General features: G+C 41.5%; 1 protein-coding gene across 10 annotated transcripts in view; it reads left to right on the top strand.

The window, feature by feature from the left end:
* ST6GALNAC3 (ST6 N-acetylgalactosaminide alpha-2,6-sialyltransferase 3) overlaps positions 1 to 20,651 on the top strand; it is a 577,918-nt gene that overhangs the window by 249,989 nt on the left and 307,278 nt on the right. Inside the window, exon 2 of one of the 10 annotated variants that reach the window (XM_078072899.1) lies at positions 9,854 to 10,132. The exons of the other annotated variants lie outside the window; for them this stretch is intronic. The gene's annotated coding sequence lies outside the window, so the exon portion shown is untranslated. The remainder of the gene's footprint in view (positions 1 to 9,853; positions 10,133 to 20,651) is intronic. 10 annotated transcript variants of the gene reach the window in all.

The raw sequence follows: 20,651 nt of genomic DNA, 5'->3' as shown, positions 1-20,651 counted from the left end.
AGTTTTCCCAACTTGGGCTCAGCCAGCAGGGCCACAGCTGGATGGGCTACACAGATTTTAATAAGGACTCCTATTTCAGCAAAGGATAATAAACAGGTCTGGAGGGCAGGGTCACACTCCCGAAGCCTGCCTGACATGACACGAGGCAAAGACGAAAGTGCTAGAGCAGGCTGAGCAGGCTGGAAGGAAGCTGCAGTTCCTCACTGTGGATTTCCTTGGAGTGCCATTAGCTTGCCAGGAAGAACACGGGGTAGATTGCATTTACATGAGGGAGGCAAGGCTGAGCTCAGTTATCTTAAATTTTTTTTGGCATCGTTTCAATTATTTGTTGGCGTAATGGAACTTTGATCTAAAACATGTTCCTTAGTGTCATATTTCTTAGCATGACCGGGCATAGAATATTTCGTGTTTTCAGTAATGATTGTCATGGAGTGCCCTTAAATTTACTATATAAGTAGAGAGCTCCAATTCTAAACAGTAGTGTCTCTTTGTGGTCTAAACAAGGCCCTTGTATCCCATCTGCCATCAATGATGGAATCTCAGCACGTTGGGCAGTTTACAACAGTCATGTTTTTTTTTTATCTCCATTAGAAATTTATGAGATAATCATTGGGATCTTAACCTCATTATACAGGTGAGGAAACTAAGTCACTCCAAGTTGAACTGATTTGTCCCAAATGAAACAGCTGTGAGTGGCGAGGTCTGTGAGGGCATCTCGGGTTCCCCCCCACCCCCCCACCCCTCCACCCTACCCCCCGCTCAATGCCTGATTTGCGACACTGCACTGCCCAGCACCTCTGTGAAGAGGAGCTCTTTTTATTCTCATTTGTCTGATGCGAGAAAATATGAGGAAGGAGAAAGGTTGGTGACTTGGCGAAGGTCAAAGGGCAAGGCTGATTCAGTGGCATGGGCAAGGGTGAGAGCTGTGGGAATCTCGCGTCCTGAATCTAAACAGAAATGCACCCCCCCACCCCCCGCCATACCGAAGGGATCCCTTGGCTATTCTCCCTCCTCTCCCTGTTTGGTCTGCTCTGCTGCATGTTTGTGAACAGCAGCTGCATTATCAAGTAGCCAGGGCTTCCTCCAGATGAGCTAATGCACCGCCAGAGTGAAAAAATAGCAGGGTTCACTTCACAGGCCAAAGAAGGCAACTGCATTTGCCTCACAGCCCCAGTTATTCAAATCTGCCCACAGCTGGAGAAATGATGTCCTGGGCAGAGGCCAGCCTCTGATCTCCGGACTCTGCTTTCACCCAGATCGGTCCCCTCCTGTTGCTTAAGCGGAGGCCGGGCTGGGCCCCCTTGGACACCGTGCACAGTCATTCTGCAGTCCCCAAGCACCCTCTGGCTGCTGTGTCAGCAACTGGATGTTCGCCCAGGCTCTGCAGGACTCGGGAGTCTGGAGCCTGCTGGCCTGCAGGCAAGAGAGCTGCCAGATGTGCGTGCTAATAAATGGCAAGAGCTACTGTGCAATTATCATGGTACAGAAATAAGTCGTGAGATTCTCTCTCCCACTGGGTTTGGAATCTAGAGTAACCGAGGCAGGAAACTTCTCTTTGTGTGTGAAGTAGAACTAGTTACCAGTGGCTTCCATTCAGGGATGTGCTCCTCTTGGAATGAGGCCTTTTTCAGCAGTCTAAAGGCTGAGGGGCTTAAGAGCAGGTTGTCTGGCACTTGATACCTAAAGTGTGGCCTGCAGGCCACCATCACTTGGGTGCTGGTTAGAAATGTGGAATCAGGGGCACCTGGGGGGCTCAGTCCGTTGAGCATCTGACTCTTGATTTGGGCTCAGGGCCGTGGGATCGAGCCCCTCATGGGGCTCCATGCTTAGCCCGGAGTCTGCTGGAGATTCTCTCTCTCCCTCTCCCTCTACCCCTCTCCCTGCCTACACGCACATGCTCTCTCTCTCTCTCTCTCTAAAATAAATAAATAAATACATCTTAAAAAAAAAAAAAGAAAGAAAGAAATGTGGATCAGGGCCCATCCCAGACCTACTGAATCAAAATCTGAATTTTACTAAGATCTCCAGAGCGTTTGCTTGCATGTTTGAGAAGCTCTGACCTCAACACGAGAACCTGAGGGGCTTGTGAGACCTGTGGGGGCTGTGACACTTCCTCTGTAGTTCTGTAGCATGACTTGGTCACACTGAATGGGGTCTTACCTCCAGCACTGAGGGTGCAGTGATATTAACCCTGCTGTCCTTTCTGGGCCATAGGGACATTTCCAGAGGGCTGTGTGAAGTGGGACATGTCCAGACAAGGACTTACCGGTTGCATGAGCTTTCTCCCAGAAGTCGTTGAGCTCCGTGGCCCGCGCAGACCAGCCTCTTACTACAGTGTCCCTTATCTTCAGAAAAGCCCCAGCTGTGCTGTGTGGGGGAGCCGCATAGCTAATGGAGAAGCATCATCCTGAAAATGATGTTGTGGCTATTAACGTTTTTATGGGTGGACTGCTTTGCAAAGCTGAGGGAAAGTATTATTCTTCTAGGATTAATATATTTAACAAAAAGTCTGCCAGGAGAGGAGGCTTTTGCTGATAAATATAATTCTGCTGTTGATTTATCTAGTAATGGAGACTTGAAATTACAGGAATCAATGTGTATGTGAAAGCCATTGTCATTTGGTTAATTATGTTTTGCCAGCAGTATGGGGAAGCACTTTATACTCGGCACAGCCAAATGTATTTCAGCCAGAATCCTGCATTATAAGTGATGGGCCTAAGTGTAGATGAAGACAAAGACACCTCTAATTCCTGACTCCTGGACATTTGATGCATCCCTCCCCCCGAGCACTGGGGCTGTGGCATTTAGGTCTGTTTCCTCTAGGGCAGCAGTTCTCAACTAAGGTGATTATTTACTCCATCTCCCACCCATGGGACATTTATGAATATCTGGAGACATTTTGGTTGTCATAATTGGGAGAGGAATGATCTGACCCAAACTATCAGTAGTGCTGTGAGAAACTCTACTCCAGAGCACCCTTGTCTCTGATTCTGACCCAAAGAATTGGGACCAACTCCATATCCTGTTTATCAACAGATAAAGAAATTAAGTCTGTGGGCATCACAGTCATCTAGGATTATCTACCAGGCTATCTACCTAGGATGGAATCAAGAGGAGCATACAGTAAAAGAGGCTGGAATTGTTCCGAGGCCACCACCAGCTATCTATCTGTCATTGGTAGTGATGCTGTTATCAGGGACTTTCTCAACTTTCCTTTTCCTTCTTTTTGATGAGTCAGCCATTGGTTTGGAAAGCCTAACCTACACTGTAGTCTCAGCATTGCTATTTACTACTGAGTGACCTTGAGCGTGGTAGGCAGAGTCATGGCCCCCAAAGATGTCCCCATCCTAATTCCTGTGAATAGGTTAGTTTCCCTGGCAGAGAGGACTTGCAGATGTGATGAAGTCAAGGATCTTGAGATGAGGAGATTATCCTGGTTGACCTGAGTGAACCTAGGTGAAAGACAAGAGACAAGAGAGTCAGAGTCAGAGATGAAAGGTTCTGTGCTGCTACTTTGAAGATGAAGTGAAGTCGGAAGAAGGGGCATGAGGCAAGGAATGCAGGCCACCCACAGAAGCTGGAAAGGCAAGGAAAGGGATTCTCTCCTAGAGCCTCCAGAAGGAGCATAGCCCAGTGGATACTTCGATTTTAGCCCAGGAAGGCCCAGGTTTGGACTTCTGACCTCCATGACTGAGAGATAATGAATTTGTGTTGTTTTAAGCCACTAAGTTTGTGGTAATCTGTTATAACAGCGATAGTATATCGTATGTTGAGTCAAACATTTTCCTCTTGATATCCTGCTGTAAAACAAGGCTCGATCCACTGTAAAATGGGTCTCATTCTTCAATGGTCACTTACTGATTACGTGTTATGTGTCAGGCACTGTTCTAAGCACTTGGAGTAGAGCAGTGAACAACACGGACCAACCACTGCTCCAGTCTAGTGACAGGAGACCAATAAACAATAAAAAATGTGTGCATGTGTAAGTGATATGTAAGTGCTATGTTCTATGAAGGAAAATTGAAGCAGATAAGGAAGCTGGAGTCCATGGCTATTTCTTAGGAGGCATTCAGGGAAGGATTCAGCAGAAATCTCAAGGAAGTGAGGGAGAAAGCCATGCAGGTATCTGAAGGGAGACTGTTCTCAGCAGAGGAAAAGGCAAGAACATGTGCCCTGAACACATGCTCCTAGCTTGCTTCAGAGATTCAAAGGACAGGGAAGGAGCCAGTGTGGATAATGGTAATAATTACCTCACAGGGCTGTTGTGAGAATTCCTGGCAAAATATATGAAACCCCTTAGTGAACTTCAAAGCACTTGGCAAATATCAGTTATTATCATTGCGATGGCCCCTCAGAATGGATTTGTGGGGCTGCCAAGTGACCCAGAGGGTGACCTTCATTTTCTGTCTGAACGAAAGTGAGGAGGAAACAGCCGATGGCCCCAGGCTCTGGGAATTGTGCACAGAGGCCCAGAAAGAGAAGCATTTTCCCAACATGGAGATGCTGGTTAGTGTATGTGTGCCCTTTAGATGGGCAAACCTTTGGGGGGGTGGTGAGGAAAGGGTAGGATGGATGGGAGATCATTGCCACAGTCTCAGCTCTTACACCTTTCAGTCAGGAGAGCACTCCCCATAAGCCAACTGGGGCTTAGAAGCAGTGTATTTGTCCCTCATGAAGGCTCACAGCCACTCTGGGAAAGAAATCATTGAGGAATTTAGAGACCTTGAACCCTCCCTGGCCGGGGACTGGCGAGAAGCACTTAGGATAGCTTCTGACAGCCCAGCCTTGCTGGCAACTAATCCCCCAGGAGGAATCAAGCTCTGCCAAAGGATGAAATTGAAATATTTGAAATATAATCCACACAGTTCTTTTTCTAAGGCAGGTGGTGAAATGGTTTAGTTTTTATAAAAAGCTGAGAACATTAAAATACTGACATGCTGCGCAAGGCTTTGTGTTTGGAAATAAGACTTTCTTCCACAACTATGGGGGGATTGGAGGAGGCTCAGGGCGTGAAGCACCCAGAAAGGTCACAGAGTCTAGAGCCTACCTGTGTGCCTACCCATTAACATCTTAGGTTTAAGGGACGTTTTCGGTGCATTTTGTATCTCTAATCTCATAATGACCACGGCAAGGTCATAGATGATGTGTATTTCATCCTTCTTTATGCTGAATAATCCACTTGTAGCTGAAAGGCATTTCAGTCATTATTTGATTATCCCATTAGATTTTTTTTCCCTAAATGAGTTTCTCTAAGCTGTCTTTCCCTACTTCTTGATAGATAAATGGAATATCTTCAGAATTGAAAGATTAATGTGAGTGCTTTATCATCGGAGTAGGGAAGCTTTCTCTTTTGAGACACATAGTAACAAAAGTAAAATGGACATCTTCACCCTTACCGCCCTTTCTGTGAAAAACCTCATTTATAAAACTTAGGCTTTGATATCAGTTTGCTCTGCAGTCTGGAGGGACCATAAGAGGAAAGGGAAGGGAAGGCTAAGCAAGATGAGCAACTCCAAATCAGGTGGGGGAGATTTGTGTGTGCTCTGATTTCTGTGGGAGCCAAATCCAGATCCTAGAATGCCTGGGAAGATAGTCCAAACCAGACAGAAACCAGGCATGCAGCCAGGATGAACAGCGAGAGCAACTCTGAGGATCCGTAGCCTGCCAACTGCTGGTATATAGGCAGCTTCCCCTGTCCTCAAGGTCAGAACAAATACCTATCTTCCTTCCCCTTTCTTCTCTTCAACATCTAAAGCAAAACCCTGTGGACTACAGAGAAGCGAGGACCAAACACGTCCCTCTCGCTTTGAAGTGCTTTGATATTCTTTGCCTTTTATTTTCTTAAAAACTCAATAGCGTGTTAATGCCATGGAATAGCAGGATTCCCTTGCATTATAGGATAAGTATGCTAGCGAAAAGTAATTGCAAAGCAAATTTTTACAGAGGAATTAAGGCAGTGTGAGAATTGCTTTGAGTGGCATATTCATTTACTTATCAAAGGTCTGTGGTACCTCCTAGATGATGGGCACTGAGTTAAGCACTGGTCATGGGATGGGTGTGGGACAAGACCTTATCCTGGGCCTCCTGGCACTCAGAATATAAATGGCCATGGAGACAACAAGCAGTGAACAAATAGGAAACTGAATTCTAGATTGTTGAAAGTGGTATGAAAGGACAGGCATGATATTATGCTAGATGGAAGGAACTGCGGGTATAGGATGAGGGAAGCAATTTCCAGGAGCCAAGGATGGCCTTCCTGAGATGGAATCTAAGAAGAAGCCAAGTACACTGTTAGAGACCAGGAATGGGAACTGTTCAGTCTGGCTACTCTGGGAGGACGGGAAAGCCTGTATTTACAAAAGGGGCTTTTCATACCATAGGATTTCACGTGCGGAATTAAAGAGACAAAGCAAATGAACAACAACAACAAAAGAGACAACAAAAAACCAGACTTAACCATAGAGAACAAGCTGGTGATTACCAGAGGGGAGGTGGGGGGAGGGTGGGTGAAATAGGTGTGGGGATTAAAAGCACACTTGCTGTGATGGGCACTGAGTCATGTATAGAATGGCTGCATTACTATATTGTACCTTGAAACTAATACAACACCATATGTTAATCACACTTGAATTAAAAATAGATTTTTTTTTAAAAAGGGGATTTTGATTTACAGAGTCACATGGTCTAAAAGGAACCTTTCACCATATGCTTCTAAGGAGACTACTGGGTCCCCCCTTCCAAACCATCCCACTTTCTGCTCTCTTTTTCCCTTCCTACTCTTTCCCAGCATTATTTTTTCTCCCTCGCTATTACTAACATCTGACATACTTTCTAATTTATTTACCTGGTTTATTGTCTGTCTTCCCCACTAGAATGTGAGCTCTATAAGGACCTGCATTTTGTCTGTTTTATTCATGATGACTGTGTCTCTGATGCCTAGAAGAATAACTAGGTGTTCAGAGAATACCATTTCCACTACACTGAGCTATTTCTTTTTGCCCCTAGAAAGGAGTATGGCATAGAAGAAAGATCAACAATTTTGAAAACTGCCAGATCTGGAATAATCTGCTATACGTCACGGGGTTGTTATATGAGATTTGCATAAGAGAATGTACATAAAGAATGAGTGCCATGCTGGTGTGGATGGGTGAACAAATATTGTTCTCTCGTGGTTCCCCATCTCTCTTTCTCTCAGCATACTCACAGAGGGCGAGAGCTACCAACCTGATGAAGTAGGAGAAGGTGATACCTGGTGTTTCTCCACTCCCTTGTTGGGGTCCTCCTAGCTCTTCCGGCCTTCCTCCAGCCTCCCTCTGTCACGCATTGCTCCCAGGTCTAGCCTTCCATCGTGTCCCATCCAGCCCCACCTGTCCGTCGTGCTAGACCCTCAGGATCCTTGGCTCTGATGTACAAGGAACAGAGGATTACTCGCAGCCAGTGTGTGCTGAGCCCCTAGTGACTGCTGCTGGGCCAGGAGCAGGCCAGCCCTCCTTGCCACGGATGGGTCAGGCGTCAGCAGACACCATCGCCCTGCGTGGGCTCAGCCTCCCTCTCCTGGGCAGAGAGGAGCAGACACTGCTGCTCTTGGCCCCTACCTATCTCACTAACCAACCTCAAGAAAAGCCTTCTTGAATCCCATTTCCTCAGGAAAAGCAGGAGGATGAAATAGTGCTGAAGAAGGAAGACAGCAAGGCGGGGGAGCAGAGCCATAAAGAGAGGACAGAGTGTAAAGAGGAAAGGGGCAAGGGAGAAGAAAGGGGATAAGAGAATGAATGAAAGAGCAAAGGAGAAAACAGGCAGGTAACCAAGCCTGTTAGATGCTGCCATATCTCACACCCACAGAAGAGACGTTAACAGCAAAGTCTGTGAAAATCCGAGCAGGGAAGTATCTCTACCTTGGACTACGATTTCTAATGATAAATAAGTAATAACACAATAATATTTATTAAACACAATGCTAAGAGTTTACATACATTATCTCCTCTGCATGGTCCTTTTAATTGAAGGCAGATCCTGCCATTCCTATGTTCAGAATTCTTCAGTCACGTCCCGTCTTACTCATAGTAAAACCAATATCCTTACAGGACCACTCCTCAACCCCACCTCTTAGTAGGATCTACTTCCCATCCCCGTCTCTGCAAGTCTTTCCTCCCACTCTCTCCCTTGCTCCCTCCATTTCATCCACATTGGCCTCCTTGCTCTTCTCGATCAAACTAATTATCCTGCCTCAGGCTCTTTGCACTGGTTCTTATTTTGCCTAGAACAATCTTCTCCCAGATGACCTCATGACTTTCTCCCTTGCTTCCTTTGGGGTTCTTCCTTTACTTGCTAAGCAAATTTTCCCCTGACAACTCTATTGCCATCACTTCCTTCTGCTCCCCATCCTCCTCATCTTGCTTTAATTTTCTCTATGCTACTTATCCTCACCTGGCATATAATAGGATTTTACGTTAATTGTTTATCTTTTGACTCTAGACTATGAGTACAGGAACTATGTTAGTGTTCTTCTTGATTCAAGGTAGATTCGTGATTATTATGTTCTCACAGTAACCCTAGAAGATGGATACTGCTTTTTATCCTCCATAGCGCAAAACAGAAGAAGTAAGTTTACATCAGGTAGGTAAATTTTCCAACATCATAGATAGAAGGTGGTAAAGCCAGGCTTCAAATAGACATCTGCCAGGGTATGGGGCCAATACTCTTAACGGCTATGCTAGCTGGTTCCCCAGGGGCTTCCTACACTGTAAGGACTCCTGTCCCGAAGGGTAATTTAGCATACTACCCAGCTCATGGTAAGAGTTCAGTAAGCATTCAAGATATTAATATTAGCATAATCATTATAGAATTAACTTACTGTATATATAAGAGAAAGCTTTGGTTGAAATGTTCTCTCTTCATACATTATTTTTTTAAAAAAGAGCATCTAAAATTTGGAAATGAGGCAAAAAGATGACTGCATATCCCTTCACTGTCCTACCAGAGCATTATCTAACCTGTTTTCCTAAAGGTTATCCGACTTCATTGGACTATATAATTTTGTTTGGCTTATTATTTACCATTGATTACAGTCCGGACTCTATAAAGTTGATGTTAATGTATATAAAACTAGTAAGATGCAAATCATTACTGTCCAATAGAGAAGTAAATGACTTCTAAACAGTAGAGATGATAACTCCAAATGTTCAGGTTTTATTGCTTTCTAAACCATTAGGCAGTTTGGGATATATATCTTAGAAATGTTATTCCAGCAACCTTTTCCTCCACCCATCCCTCCATCTGTCTGTCTGCCTGCCTACCTACCTGTCTACCTGCCTGTCTACCTATTTACTTACCTGTCAGTTTCTTGTATTCTCTTTCAAATCAGCTTTGTTGTCTTGCTGGTTCCTTCATTAATGACTTTAATATATTTTTGATACATGCTTCTTATGTATTTGTATGACAATAATTATGTTTTTAATTTTGTCATATATATTACAATAGAACAACTAGAATAGAATAGAATGATGATAAGATAGATGATATGATATGATATGATATGATTTCCTAGTAAGGAATTGGTGTACCTAAGATATTGAAATCCGGGTGTACCCTAACAACTATCTAGTTCCTATACTGCTACCCCTGATGAAATTGACTACTTATGATAGGGTTTACCTTACTTTTGCTTACTGGATGCAAGAAGGGTATATCATAGTGGTTTGGAACCAGGACTCTGGAGTCAGACTACCTGGGTTCAAGTTCTTGCTCTGCCACTTATTAGATCTGTGATTGTGATGGTTAATTTTATGTCAACTTGACTGGACCATGGGATGTCCAGATGTTTGGTTAAATATTATTTCTTTTGTATCTGTAGGATGTTTCCGGATGAGATTAACATTTGAATCAGTATACTGAGTAAAGCAAATTGCCCTCGCCAGGGCGGGTGGGCTTCATCCAATCTGTTGAAGGCCTGAATAGAATAAAAGCCTGAATAAGGAAGAATTTTTTTTCTCTCTGTCTGACTGTCCTCAAGCTAGAACACTGGTCTTCTCCTGCCTTTGGACTTGGTCTTGGACTGGAATCCCTTGTGCACCAAGTCCAGCTCTCCAGCTTATTAAATGTAGATTTTGGACTTCTCAATCTCCATAATCATGTGAGCCAATTCCTTATAATAAATCTATCTCTCTATATATATCTATATATAATAACCCAACTGAAACTCTCTGTCCGTCTGTCCATCCATCCATCCATCCATCTTCTGTTTTTCTGGAAAACCCACACTAAAACAGTGATCTTAGACAAGTTGCTTAACCATACCAACAAAATGTGGCCGTATGAGTACGTCTTATCTCAGAAGGTACTTTTAAGAGTAAATGCAGTAATATGTCAGGTGCTTAGCTTGGTGTCTGGTACTTGGTGTTTAACAAATATTAGTTATTATGACTTCTGTTTGTTTTTCATCTTAGGAACTTAGGTAAAGAAAATGAAACTTTACAAATCTATTGACAGATTTTAATTGTAATACTCTCTCTGCAGACTATAGCAGTATTTGTATAATAAGACAACTTTTTCCTGTTCTTCCTAGAAGCTTACCAACTAGAAGCTCTGAAAACAAGTGTTTACCATGAAGGATATTGTATTCTTAGAGAGCCCTACAAATTAAAATAGCCCATTCTGAATGTGTTTGAAAAATGGCCTCTGTTATTTATTTTCTAAATTTCTACACTGTGTTACAGACAGAGATAACTTATTATTTGGCACTGACTATCTAGTCTGTAGTTTTATTGACTTATGCACTTTTTGACCCTATTGATTTACCCTGAAAGTCTAATTTAGTGTGAGAGACCACTTGTGATTTTTGTGCAATTCAGAATGTGGAAGTATCTTTCCCGGCAACCTGTACATTCTGATTTCCTTTGCACATGAGAGTTGATATGGAAAAGGCAGCTGAGCAGAGGTTGACAATCTTTCAGAAGTGCTATGCCAAGTGTCCATTTATTCACTCTAATTTAGGGTTTCCATGCCAGGAAGAACCTCCTCTCCTCCAAACCACGGGAGACTGAGAACTTCCAAGGCAGAGTGAGGCTACGGAAATTGAAATTTCATTCTATGATAGATTTTCCCATTTTTTTTTCTTTCCCAAAGAACAAGAACTTTGAAAAAGCAGATGCCAACTTTATGCAATCCAGGCAGAAATGATCATATATGTGATGACGTGGTTGGTGGACAAGACTGGAGTTCTGAAATTGTTTGAAGTGTATGCAAGCACCGTGATAGACATGCACTGTGCATTCATTTAATAATCCATTCATTAAATCCATGAGTCCCCTAACTTTACATAAACAATACTTAATTTTTTTTTTTTTGCAGAATAAATAAAAGAATGTATTTAAAGTACCCAACACAGTGCCTGGCTCATAGTAGGTATTTAGTAATGAAAACCATTAGTTTTAGGGCGCCTGGGTGGCTCAGTTGGTTAAGCGACTGCCTTCGGCTCAGGTCATGATCCTGGAGTCCCAGGATCGAGCCCCGTGTCAGGCTCCCTGCTCAGCAGGGAGTCTGCTTCTCCCTCTGACCCTTCCCCCTCTCATGTGCTCTCTCTCTCTCTCTCAAATAAATAAATAAAATCTTTAAAACAAAACCATTAGTTTTAATCTCTTTAAATATTTTACAAAAGTAATGTACATAATAAAGAATCTAATAGTGCAGAAGTGCTGACATAAAAAGCAGCAATTCCTCATGCTGCTTCTGTTCTTTCCCAGTCATAGTCTCCGGAGCCTTGATTTTTAAAACAATTCAGTTTTTCCAGTAATTGTCTATATAGCATTAAATAATCCCGGTACCAGGGGTGATGCATCCTCCTTGTACTCTCATAGGGACAGTTCCTGCTGGGTCAGTCTAGATTCGCTTTCATCAGGCCAAAGTTCCCTCTTACCCTGTTTCAGGTGGAGGTCTTACAAGTGTCCCTAGTTTTGAATGCCAGACCTGTCATCCAGGGGGATGAATTGGAGTGGGGGAGTCCACGGTTGGGGAGCTTATCTTCTGAATCCCTTGTGCACCGCTGTCCAGACCTTGATGGGAGCAGCTTCTCTTTCTGTCCTGCCATGATGCATTCCTTTCCCTTTCACTGGGTTGGCCCTTCCCTTCTCTCATACTTTCTTCAAGTCCCATCTCATTCAGTCTCTGCAAGAGGAAAAACTCTGTAAACCTCTTAGTCTGCTCTTTGAATCTCTGTTTTCCCCTGTGGTACAGCCTAGGGGTAAGTGTGGAAGGAGGAAGTAGCTCTTGGGGGTACAAAGGAGACAACTAATTGGAGGGAAATGCACAGAGAACAACTAGATTAACATTTTGAGATAGAACCATCCTGCCTTATTCCCTTATTTTACTGTTCCTTGATTTATCAACGTTAGACATGATTTATTAGTCCCATCCATAAAGAGGGAGAATTTAGTCCATCCGTTTTCTCTACCTTTTTTTTTCTTTCCCTTCCCAAAGTCTGAGGGTTATGTTAGTGTTTTGCTTCTTCCGTTTTCTTTTTAATTTTAAATGCTACATGATTTTTTGTCACATCATCTTCAGGCAGCCTCTCTTGTCTAGCCGCCAAGATAAGTGCGCATGCGCTATTCTTCCTTCCTCCATGACATTGTCGAGGCCGCTCATGTTCTGTTCTAGAACCACATTTAAAGTTTCCAAGTTTTATAGTTAGATTATAAAAGTTGAAAACCAATAAATAGGATTTATATTCTAATGTTGATTAGCATAATTTGAAAATGGACTGTATATTGGAAAATATTGCTTCCCTATGAAATTTCCTCAATTTGGTAATTCTATTTTGCTTACATAGAGACTATCATTATACTTACAACATACATGCCGAGGGACCACAACATGCTCCCACAGAGGTCTGCAAAGCAGCGCACAGGGTATTTGGAAGACCTTGAGGTCTGCAATGTATTTTCAAAGAGTTTAGCAAAAAATAGATTTATATAGAAATAGAGTAAGATGGATGGAGAGCGAGAGAAGGTAAATGTGGCAGGATGTTAACAACTGGTTGTTCTAAATGCAGGGGATGTACATGTTTCAGCCCCTTAGTCATGTAATTTTTCTGTTGGTTTAAATGTTTTCCAAAAAAAAAAAAATAATAATAAGGAAAAAAAGTCCATTTCAAAGTCCAGAATTTTCAACAAGTTTAAAATAGATGACTGTAATCATGCCTCTATCTCCCTCCCAAGATTTACCAAGGACTGAATTCAAAAAGGACTATTTAAGCTTCAGTTAATATAAGGTAGAACTACTGAGAGTTAGTAATTTTAAGAAAAAAACCATGAAAATGTCCATTGAGTGACACATTTTAGAAGCATTAATTTGAGTCAGATTTCTTCAGCTCAAGTGCAATTAGTAGTCTAACAAAAGAATCATCCGTAAGATGGGTAAACGTGTGAATCATGTCTTAGATTTTTAAACTAAGGTTGAAAATAAACACATTTTCCAGCTTCTTAGATAAGATTTCTATTATACCAACTCTGTGACATGGATTAAAATTATGATAATGGATTAAAAGTATTGTTTCATCTCATCTAAAACACAAAATATTAGTGTTGTGAACCTTTTTAGTGCTTATGCTAATACAGGGCTGGCAGTTGTGAGGCAAACTCTAAGCTGCTGGGGCTTTCCTAAGCATTATTATTCTGATATATGATCACACTGTTTTAAACACCACATCTCAATTTTCTGACACATTTTCCACTTTTATAGTTCTAAGGACTTGCAGCATCCTATTCTTCTCTAACTCCTTGCTCATGTGACTAAGAAAAGTGTTAAATTAAGTATGAAATTTCAGAATGTAATGTAGTGTTGAGAAGTAAGACTGATTTTGTCCTGGGTCATGCATACTAATCAGCTTGTGATAATAGATTAATTTGCTATAATTTGTTTTGCATGTGCACGCTCATATTCTTATGTGAGATTGAGTTATAGTTTTCTTTTTCATGTTTTAATTTTGTCAAGTTTTGGTCATTAGGCTTATGTTAACTTTATAAAATGAATTAGAAAACTTTCTTTTTGTTCTGCTTGAGAACAGATTATGTAGCATATTCTTATGTGTTTTTTGAAGACTTCAAATAATTGCTTCCTAAAGAAGTGTATGTCCTAAGTTTCTTTCTGGACATACTTCATTGTTAACATTTTTAATTTCTTTCCTGATTATAACTGTTTTTTTAAGTTTTTATTTTAATTCCAGGTGGTTAACACACCATGTGATATTAGTTTCAGGTGTACAATATAGGGATTCAACACTTCCATACAACATCTGGTGCTCATCACAAGTGCTCTCCATAACCCCCATCATCTATTTCACCCATCCCCCCATGAGCCTCCCCTCTGGTAACCATCAGTTTGTTTGCTATAGTTAAGAGTCTGTTTCTTGGTTTGTCTCTCTTTCTCTCGTTTTTTCCTTTTGCTCATTTGTTTGATTTCTTAAATTCCACATATGAGTGAAATCATATAGTATTTGTCTTTGTCTGACTTATTTTGCTTAGCATAATACTCTCTAGCTCCATCCATGTCATTGCAAATGGCATGATTTCATTTTTTTGAGGGCTGAGTGATATTCCATTGTGTGGGCATATATACCACGTCTTCTTTATCCATTCATCAATTGATGGACACTTGGTCTGTTTCTATAATTTGGCTATTGTAGATAATGCTGCTATAAACATCAGCGTGCATGTATCCCTTTGGATTCATATTTTTGAATTCTTGGGGTAAATACCCAGCAATGTGTTTGCTGGATCAGAGGGTAGTTCTATTTTTAACTTTTTAAGGAAACCCCATACTGTTTCCCACAGTGGCTGCACCAGTTTGCATTCCTTCCAACAGTGCACGAATGTTTCTTTTTCTCCACATCCTTGCCAACACCTGCTGTTTCTTATGTTTTTGATTTTAACCATTCTGACAGGTATGAGGTGATACCTCATCGTAATTTTGATATCTCATTGCATTTCCCTGATGGTAAGTGATGATGAGCATTTTTGTTTGTGTCTGTTCGCCATCTAGATGCCCTCTTTGGAGAAATATCTGTTCATGTTTTCTGCCCATTTTTAAATTGGATTGTTTTTTGCGGTGTTAGATTTGTAAGTTCTTTATATATTTTGGAGACTAGCCCTTTATTGGTTATGTCATTTGCAAATATCTTCTCCCATTCCATAAGTTGCCTTTTAGTTTTGTTGATTGTTTCCTTTGTTGTGAAGAAGCTTTTTATTTTGATGTAGTCCTAATAGAAAACCCAGAAATGAACCCACAACTATATTGTCAATTAATCTTCGACAAAGCAGGAAAGAATATCCAATGGGAAAAAGACAGTCTCTTCAACAAATGGTGTTGGAAAAACTGGACAGCTACAAACAAAAGAAAGAAACTGGACCACTTTCTTACACCATACACAAAAATAAATTCAAAATGGATTAAAGACCTAAATATGAGACCTGAAACCATAAAAACCCTAGAAGAGAGCACAGCCAGTAACCTCTTTGACATTGGCCGTAGCAACTTTTTTCTAGATATGCCTCCTGAGGCAAGGGAAACAAAAGCAAAAATATAACTGTTTTTAAATCCTCAGTCCATTTAAAAAATTTATACTCTCCCAGAAAATTCTCTTTTTACCTAGATTTTCAAATTTCTTAGTATAAAGTATATACAGTGTTCTGTGATACATTTTAAATCATTTTATCTATGTGTTTATATTCCTTTTATAACTTCTAATTTGCTTTGTATTTTCTCATTTTCCTAGATTTTCAACGTTTGACCACTTTGTTCATTTTTCTGACAAACCAGCTCTTAGGTTTATTTATTTGTCCATTTTAGAGTTAGTTTATTGCCAATTTTATCTTTATATTTTTTTTCAGAGTTTTGTAATGAGGAGGTGGGTCACACATCCCAGTTTATCTGGGACATTTTGGTGTGTGCCTACTGTCTCGATATAATTACCAATAGCACCCTCTTTCCTCTCAAAAACGTATGGGTTGGATAATAAATCATAATGATAAATCATGATGAATGAATTATACAGTTTCTCCTAAATGCAACTTTAACTGCAGCCTATAATCATAATTGATTTGAGGGCAGGGCAGAAGTTCTTTGATATTTGAATGGTTTGTGGCCATTTAAAGTGTTACACTAAAATAGATATACAGTCTATCTGTGGTGTTAACATTTCATAGGAGTGGCGGTGCGATTAGGAAACAAGGCTCCTTGAAGGGGCAGTAATGAAATAAAGGTGGAGAGACACTGTCGTAATGCTGTTTGAATATTGCCATTCATTATTTTGCTACTTTTTTTTTTTTTTTTGCTTAATAGTTATTCAGGTGTTTTATAATTTGAAAATAATGGTAGTTCTGTTTAAACAAATAGGTTAGTGTTTCCACACGGAAATGCCCTTGTTGACATTTGTGACATCAGTGTTGTCAACAGGGTTGTCTCGTTCGTGTCCTTGGCTGACTTCACCTCTCAACCACCTCTGACCCTGCTGACAACTCTCTTCTTACAGCATGAACATCACTGGTCTCATTGGAGTCAGTGAACTGACAGTGACTTGCTCAGACTGGGTGTGTCTCTTGGTTTCCCCTCTACCTCCCTGGCCATTTTCAGACTTGTTAGATTGCTTTGTCACCTCCGGCCGACTTCTAATTGTTGGAGTAGGAAGAGCTTGAGCCTGGGTCCTCTTCTCCGACCCCATTGCTTTAAATCCTCTTCTATAAATTTATACCTCCAGCCTGGATGACTCCCATGAGTTTCTAACTTAAATAACCCATTGCCTGGTTGACACTTCCAAGTGGTTGTGTAAGAGTTATCCCAATTACGTACATGTTCAAAATAGAGTTTTCTCTTCACACTTATGCTTTATTCCTCCTCATCTCTGTAAGTGACAATGACATCCACTCAGTCTCTCAAGCCAAAAACCCAAGAGGCATCCTAGAGATTTAACTGCTTGCCTTCCTCCACATTCCATCCATCAGCAGTTGTATCTCCAAACCTGTCCACTTCTCTTGGATTTCCCTGTTATACCAAGACACCACCGACTTTCACCTAGATTGGTCTCCTGCCTCCACTCTCCTCTTCCAGCCTCCATCCCACCCACCCATTCTCCAGAGCTGCCACGGGGACCTTTTAAAAATATAAATCAGACTGCTTAGCTCCTCTCCTTAAAATCTCTATTGGCTTTTCATTGCAGTCAGAATAAATGCCAAGCTCCTTCTCATGGCCAGTAAGGAAGCTTGCCCACATCTTCCCCCCAGCCACGCTGGCCTCGCTCTAATCCCAGAACATACCTCACAGGTTTCAGCCATGGGAATGCTTGCTGTTTCCTCTACCTGGCTACTCTTTAGTCTCTGGTCTTCATGTAGCTGGTCAATGTTTTCTGAAAAAGCTCAGCTCACTTGGCACTTCCTCAGAGAGGCCTTCCCTTCTGGCATCATAATTTACACTGGCCCCTCTCCAGTGACTATGAAATTACCATGTCCAGTTTTGTTTTGTTTTTGTTTTTGCTTTGAACCAGACTGACTATTGCAGAAATTTGGCCAAGGTTCCAGCAGGATGGCCCCATCTGAGTTTAAGCTGGGATTTCCTGCTCAGGGCTGGGCAGGTGAGGCAGTAAAGGTTTGAAGGAGGGCTTCTGGGTGTAGGCTTCAGAGCTGTGAGATGATAGGGGAGGCCAGACGAGACTGCAGGTGAGGCCTGTCCCTTCAGGCTCTGCATTCAGCACCTTCAGCATACCTTCCTCTGTTACCATGGAGAAACCCTTAAGCCAAGCAATTCCAAAGAGTGGCAAACAAAGAATCATCTCGTAATAAATTTGTCCCCTCCCCAAAGGCCCCAGTGGGGTCAGCCAGGAGATGAACTTTGCCTTCCACATTGTGGGCTCAAACCCCCTCGCCAGTCACAATGACATTGACACTCAGACAAAGACTTGGACCCCTTTGGATGTCAGAGCCCCAGCCTACTGCACAAACCCTAGCAAGTGGGTCTTGGGACAGCCCACGGTCGAGGCACCCTTCTTGCCCTCGCACAGCTCTTCCAGGTTCATCTTTCCTTACATAGCACCCACACCAGATGGCATCTCCCATCCTGACAGGGGTGATGACTGCAAAGGCACTGCGGAGACTGCTCTACCCTTCTCTCTCTTCCAGTAGCCATCCTGCTTCTGCGGCTGCCACTGCCACAAACTTGCAGTAGCTGCCCCAGTGATTACCATCCTGTCCCAGGCTGCTCAGTTTTGCCACCTCCCTGGGCCTCCGTGGCCTGGCACTGAGGCTTCGACTGGCCCACCTTCCCCCCTGGGCTATCACCTGCCCTGCACAGGGGTCCTAGAGTTGATCTTAATTTGGGGTATGGCTCTTTCTTTCTTGTTGGCCCTCTACTGCTATCTTGTCAGCTCCAGGGAAGAAGGGACCGTGTTGCTCCATTTACAATGCATCCTCAATAACTAGAACCATAAGCTGTCCTACTGTAGGTATTTGAGTGTGTATCTTACATGATGGACTTTTGGTTGAATTCTTATAGATCCAAATGATGACTCTTAAATCACTGAATGCTGAGGGTATGCTGTATTCAGAAGTTTTTGTTGATTGGTTGGTTGGTTTTAAAATCAAATCAGCCTTTATATTTTGAAAATGTTATGGGGGGACGCCTGGGTGGCTCAGTCAGTTAAGCGTCCTACTCCTGGTTTCAGCTCAGGTCATGATCTCTGGACGGAGTCTGCTTCAGATTCTCTCTCCCTCCTCCTCTGCTCCTCCCCAAAGCACGGGCGTGCATGCTCTCTCTCTCTCTCTCTCTCAAATAAATAAGTAAATAAAATCTTAAAAAACATTTTTTTAAAAAGAAAATGTTATGGAATATGATAAGGTATGTGCCTGTGCAAATGAGTATATAGAGAAGAGGTTCCTATTTTATTTCCTTTCAAAAGGCTTGTTATGCTTTGCCACTATTGCTCTGGGAAGTCTATGAATATTGGTTTGAGGAATGCAACCAGTATTGAGAATTTTACATTTATCTGTATTTGGCTATCAAATTGGTTATTTACGCCTTGCATTCTGCTATTTTTCTTTTCTATTATGGTCCCTTAAAACAAAGCAAAGAAAGAAAAAACAAAACTGTTTTGGTAGGCTCTTACTGAGATAGGAAGGGAAATTTTAAGAGGTAGAAAATACTGAATTTCTTGAAATAATTTTTGGATACTGGGGTTGATTTCATTGATTAAAACAGAATTTAAGGAGTATCTATGAATTCAGTTTAATTTAATATACTTAGCATCTCATCAGAGAGATTAGAATTGCCTAAGCTTTTGTTGTTTCTTTTTTTTTCTTAGGCTCCAAATGATTTGGATTGATATAAAATCTCCCCCGTTAATTTATTCTCTCAGTAGAGATGCCATACTGCCAAAATTTCTTTAAAAAATGACCCATGAGCTTATTGCCAAGCAGCTTAGATCAGTGATAATTTTTTTTAAAGAAACCTTTTATTTATTTTCTCTAGTTGGAGAATAATATACATGGCAAAGAAATAAAATAGAAATTAAATGTATTCCAAAGAAAATTTCCATTTTAGTAGATTTCCCTTCAGTCCTTTTTCTGATACATAAGCTTTTTCTCTTCCACTTTGAGATATGCATTGTGATCTCCCTTTGTGATACAGAGGATAAATCTGCTGGCTCATTTCCCTTTATAGACTGCCACCTTCTCCACAAACCGAGAAAAAGCGTATCCTGGATTTCACTTGGTTTGCAGCAATTTATGCTAGAAGAATTATAAAATGTAGAATCTGTAATCTGAATTTGGCCCACTCTGTATCAGAAAAAATAACTTCCAGCACAGCCAGACAGGAACTTCACGTATCACTCAGAGAGTCCATTGCTTTTGATACATATTTTATGATCACAGCTGAGGCTTTTCCAAGCTCAGAGTGCCATATCATTCATTCACTCTTTAAAACTACAAGATTATTTTTGGCTCTTTGTGTTGGCACGTAAGACTTCCCATTACTGATCTGCATGAACCATTTATCAAGTCAAGGGTTTAATCTATCAAAGTCAGAATTCCTTTGTTCTGTTTCTCTCTGCCTCGCCTTCCCATATGGTATTATCTTATACGTGTATACTGTTGGCTTAAAGAAGGTTATTTGAATGCAAGGACTTACCATGTTTCTCTGCTTTTTCAAAATAATATATTACAGTGCAAAGTGATGTTTTATAGGGAATTATAATTATACTGTTAATCAGTTTTTAGAACATTAATCTCCAAACCTGTTTCTTCACTCGTATTCCTGGTTCTGTCCTTGCCAGTAACTCTTACTTTTCCTACTTACTCAGCCTGAAAATCTGAATTATCTTTGATTTCTTTCTCTCCTCTTTTCTAAGCATTTACGGAATTGTCAAATCCTTTAGATTCTACCTCCCGGATATTTCTTGAGTCTACCCTTCATCACCTTTGTTTACTGGACTCTTGATGCTGCCTCTTGTCTTCTAAGAAACATGACAATTTGTTTAGAATGCTTTTGATAGGATCCAGATATAGAGACCAAAATAAAGTAATTCATTCAATAACACTGAGTGCCTGCCCTGTGCCAAACCCTGTTTGTAGCTCCAGAGATACAGCAGTGAACAATAGAACAAGTAAGGCTTT

The sequence above is a fragment of the Halichoerus grypus genome, chromosome 5, assembly GCF_964656455.1.
Source record: "Halichoerus grypus chromosome 5, mHalGry1.hap1.1, whole genome shotgun sequence".
NCBI classification, from domain to species: Eukaryota; Metazoa; Chordata; class Mammalia; order Carnivora; family Phocidae; genus Halichoerus; species Halichoerus grypus.
Note: the sequence above shows the minus strand (reverse complement) of the source record. Positions and strands in the feature narration are given on the sequence as shown.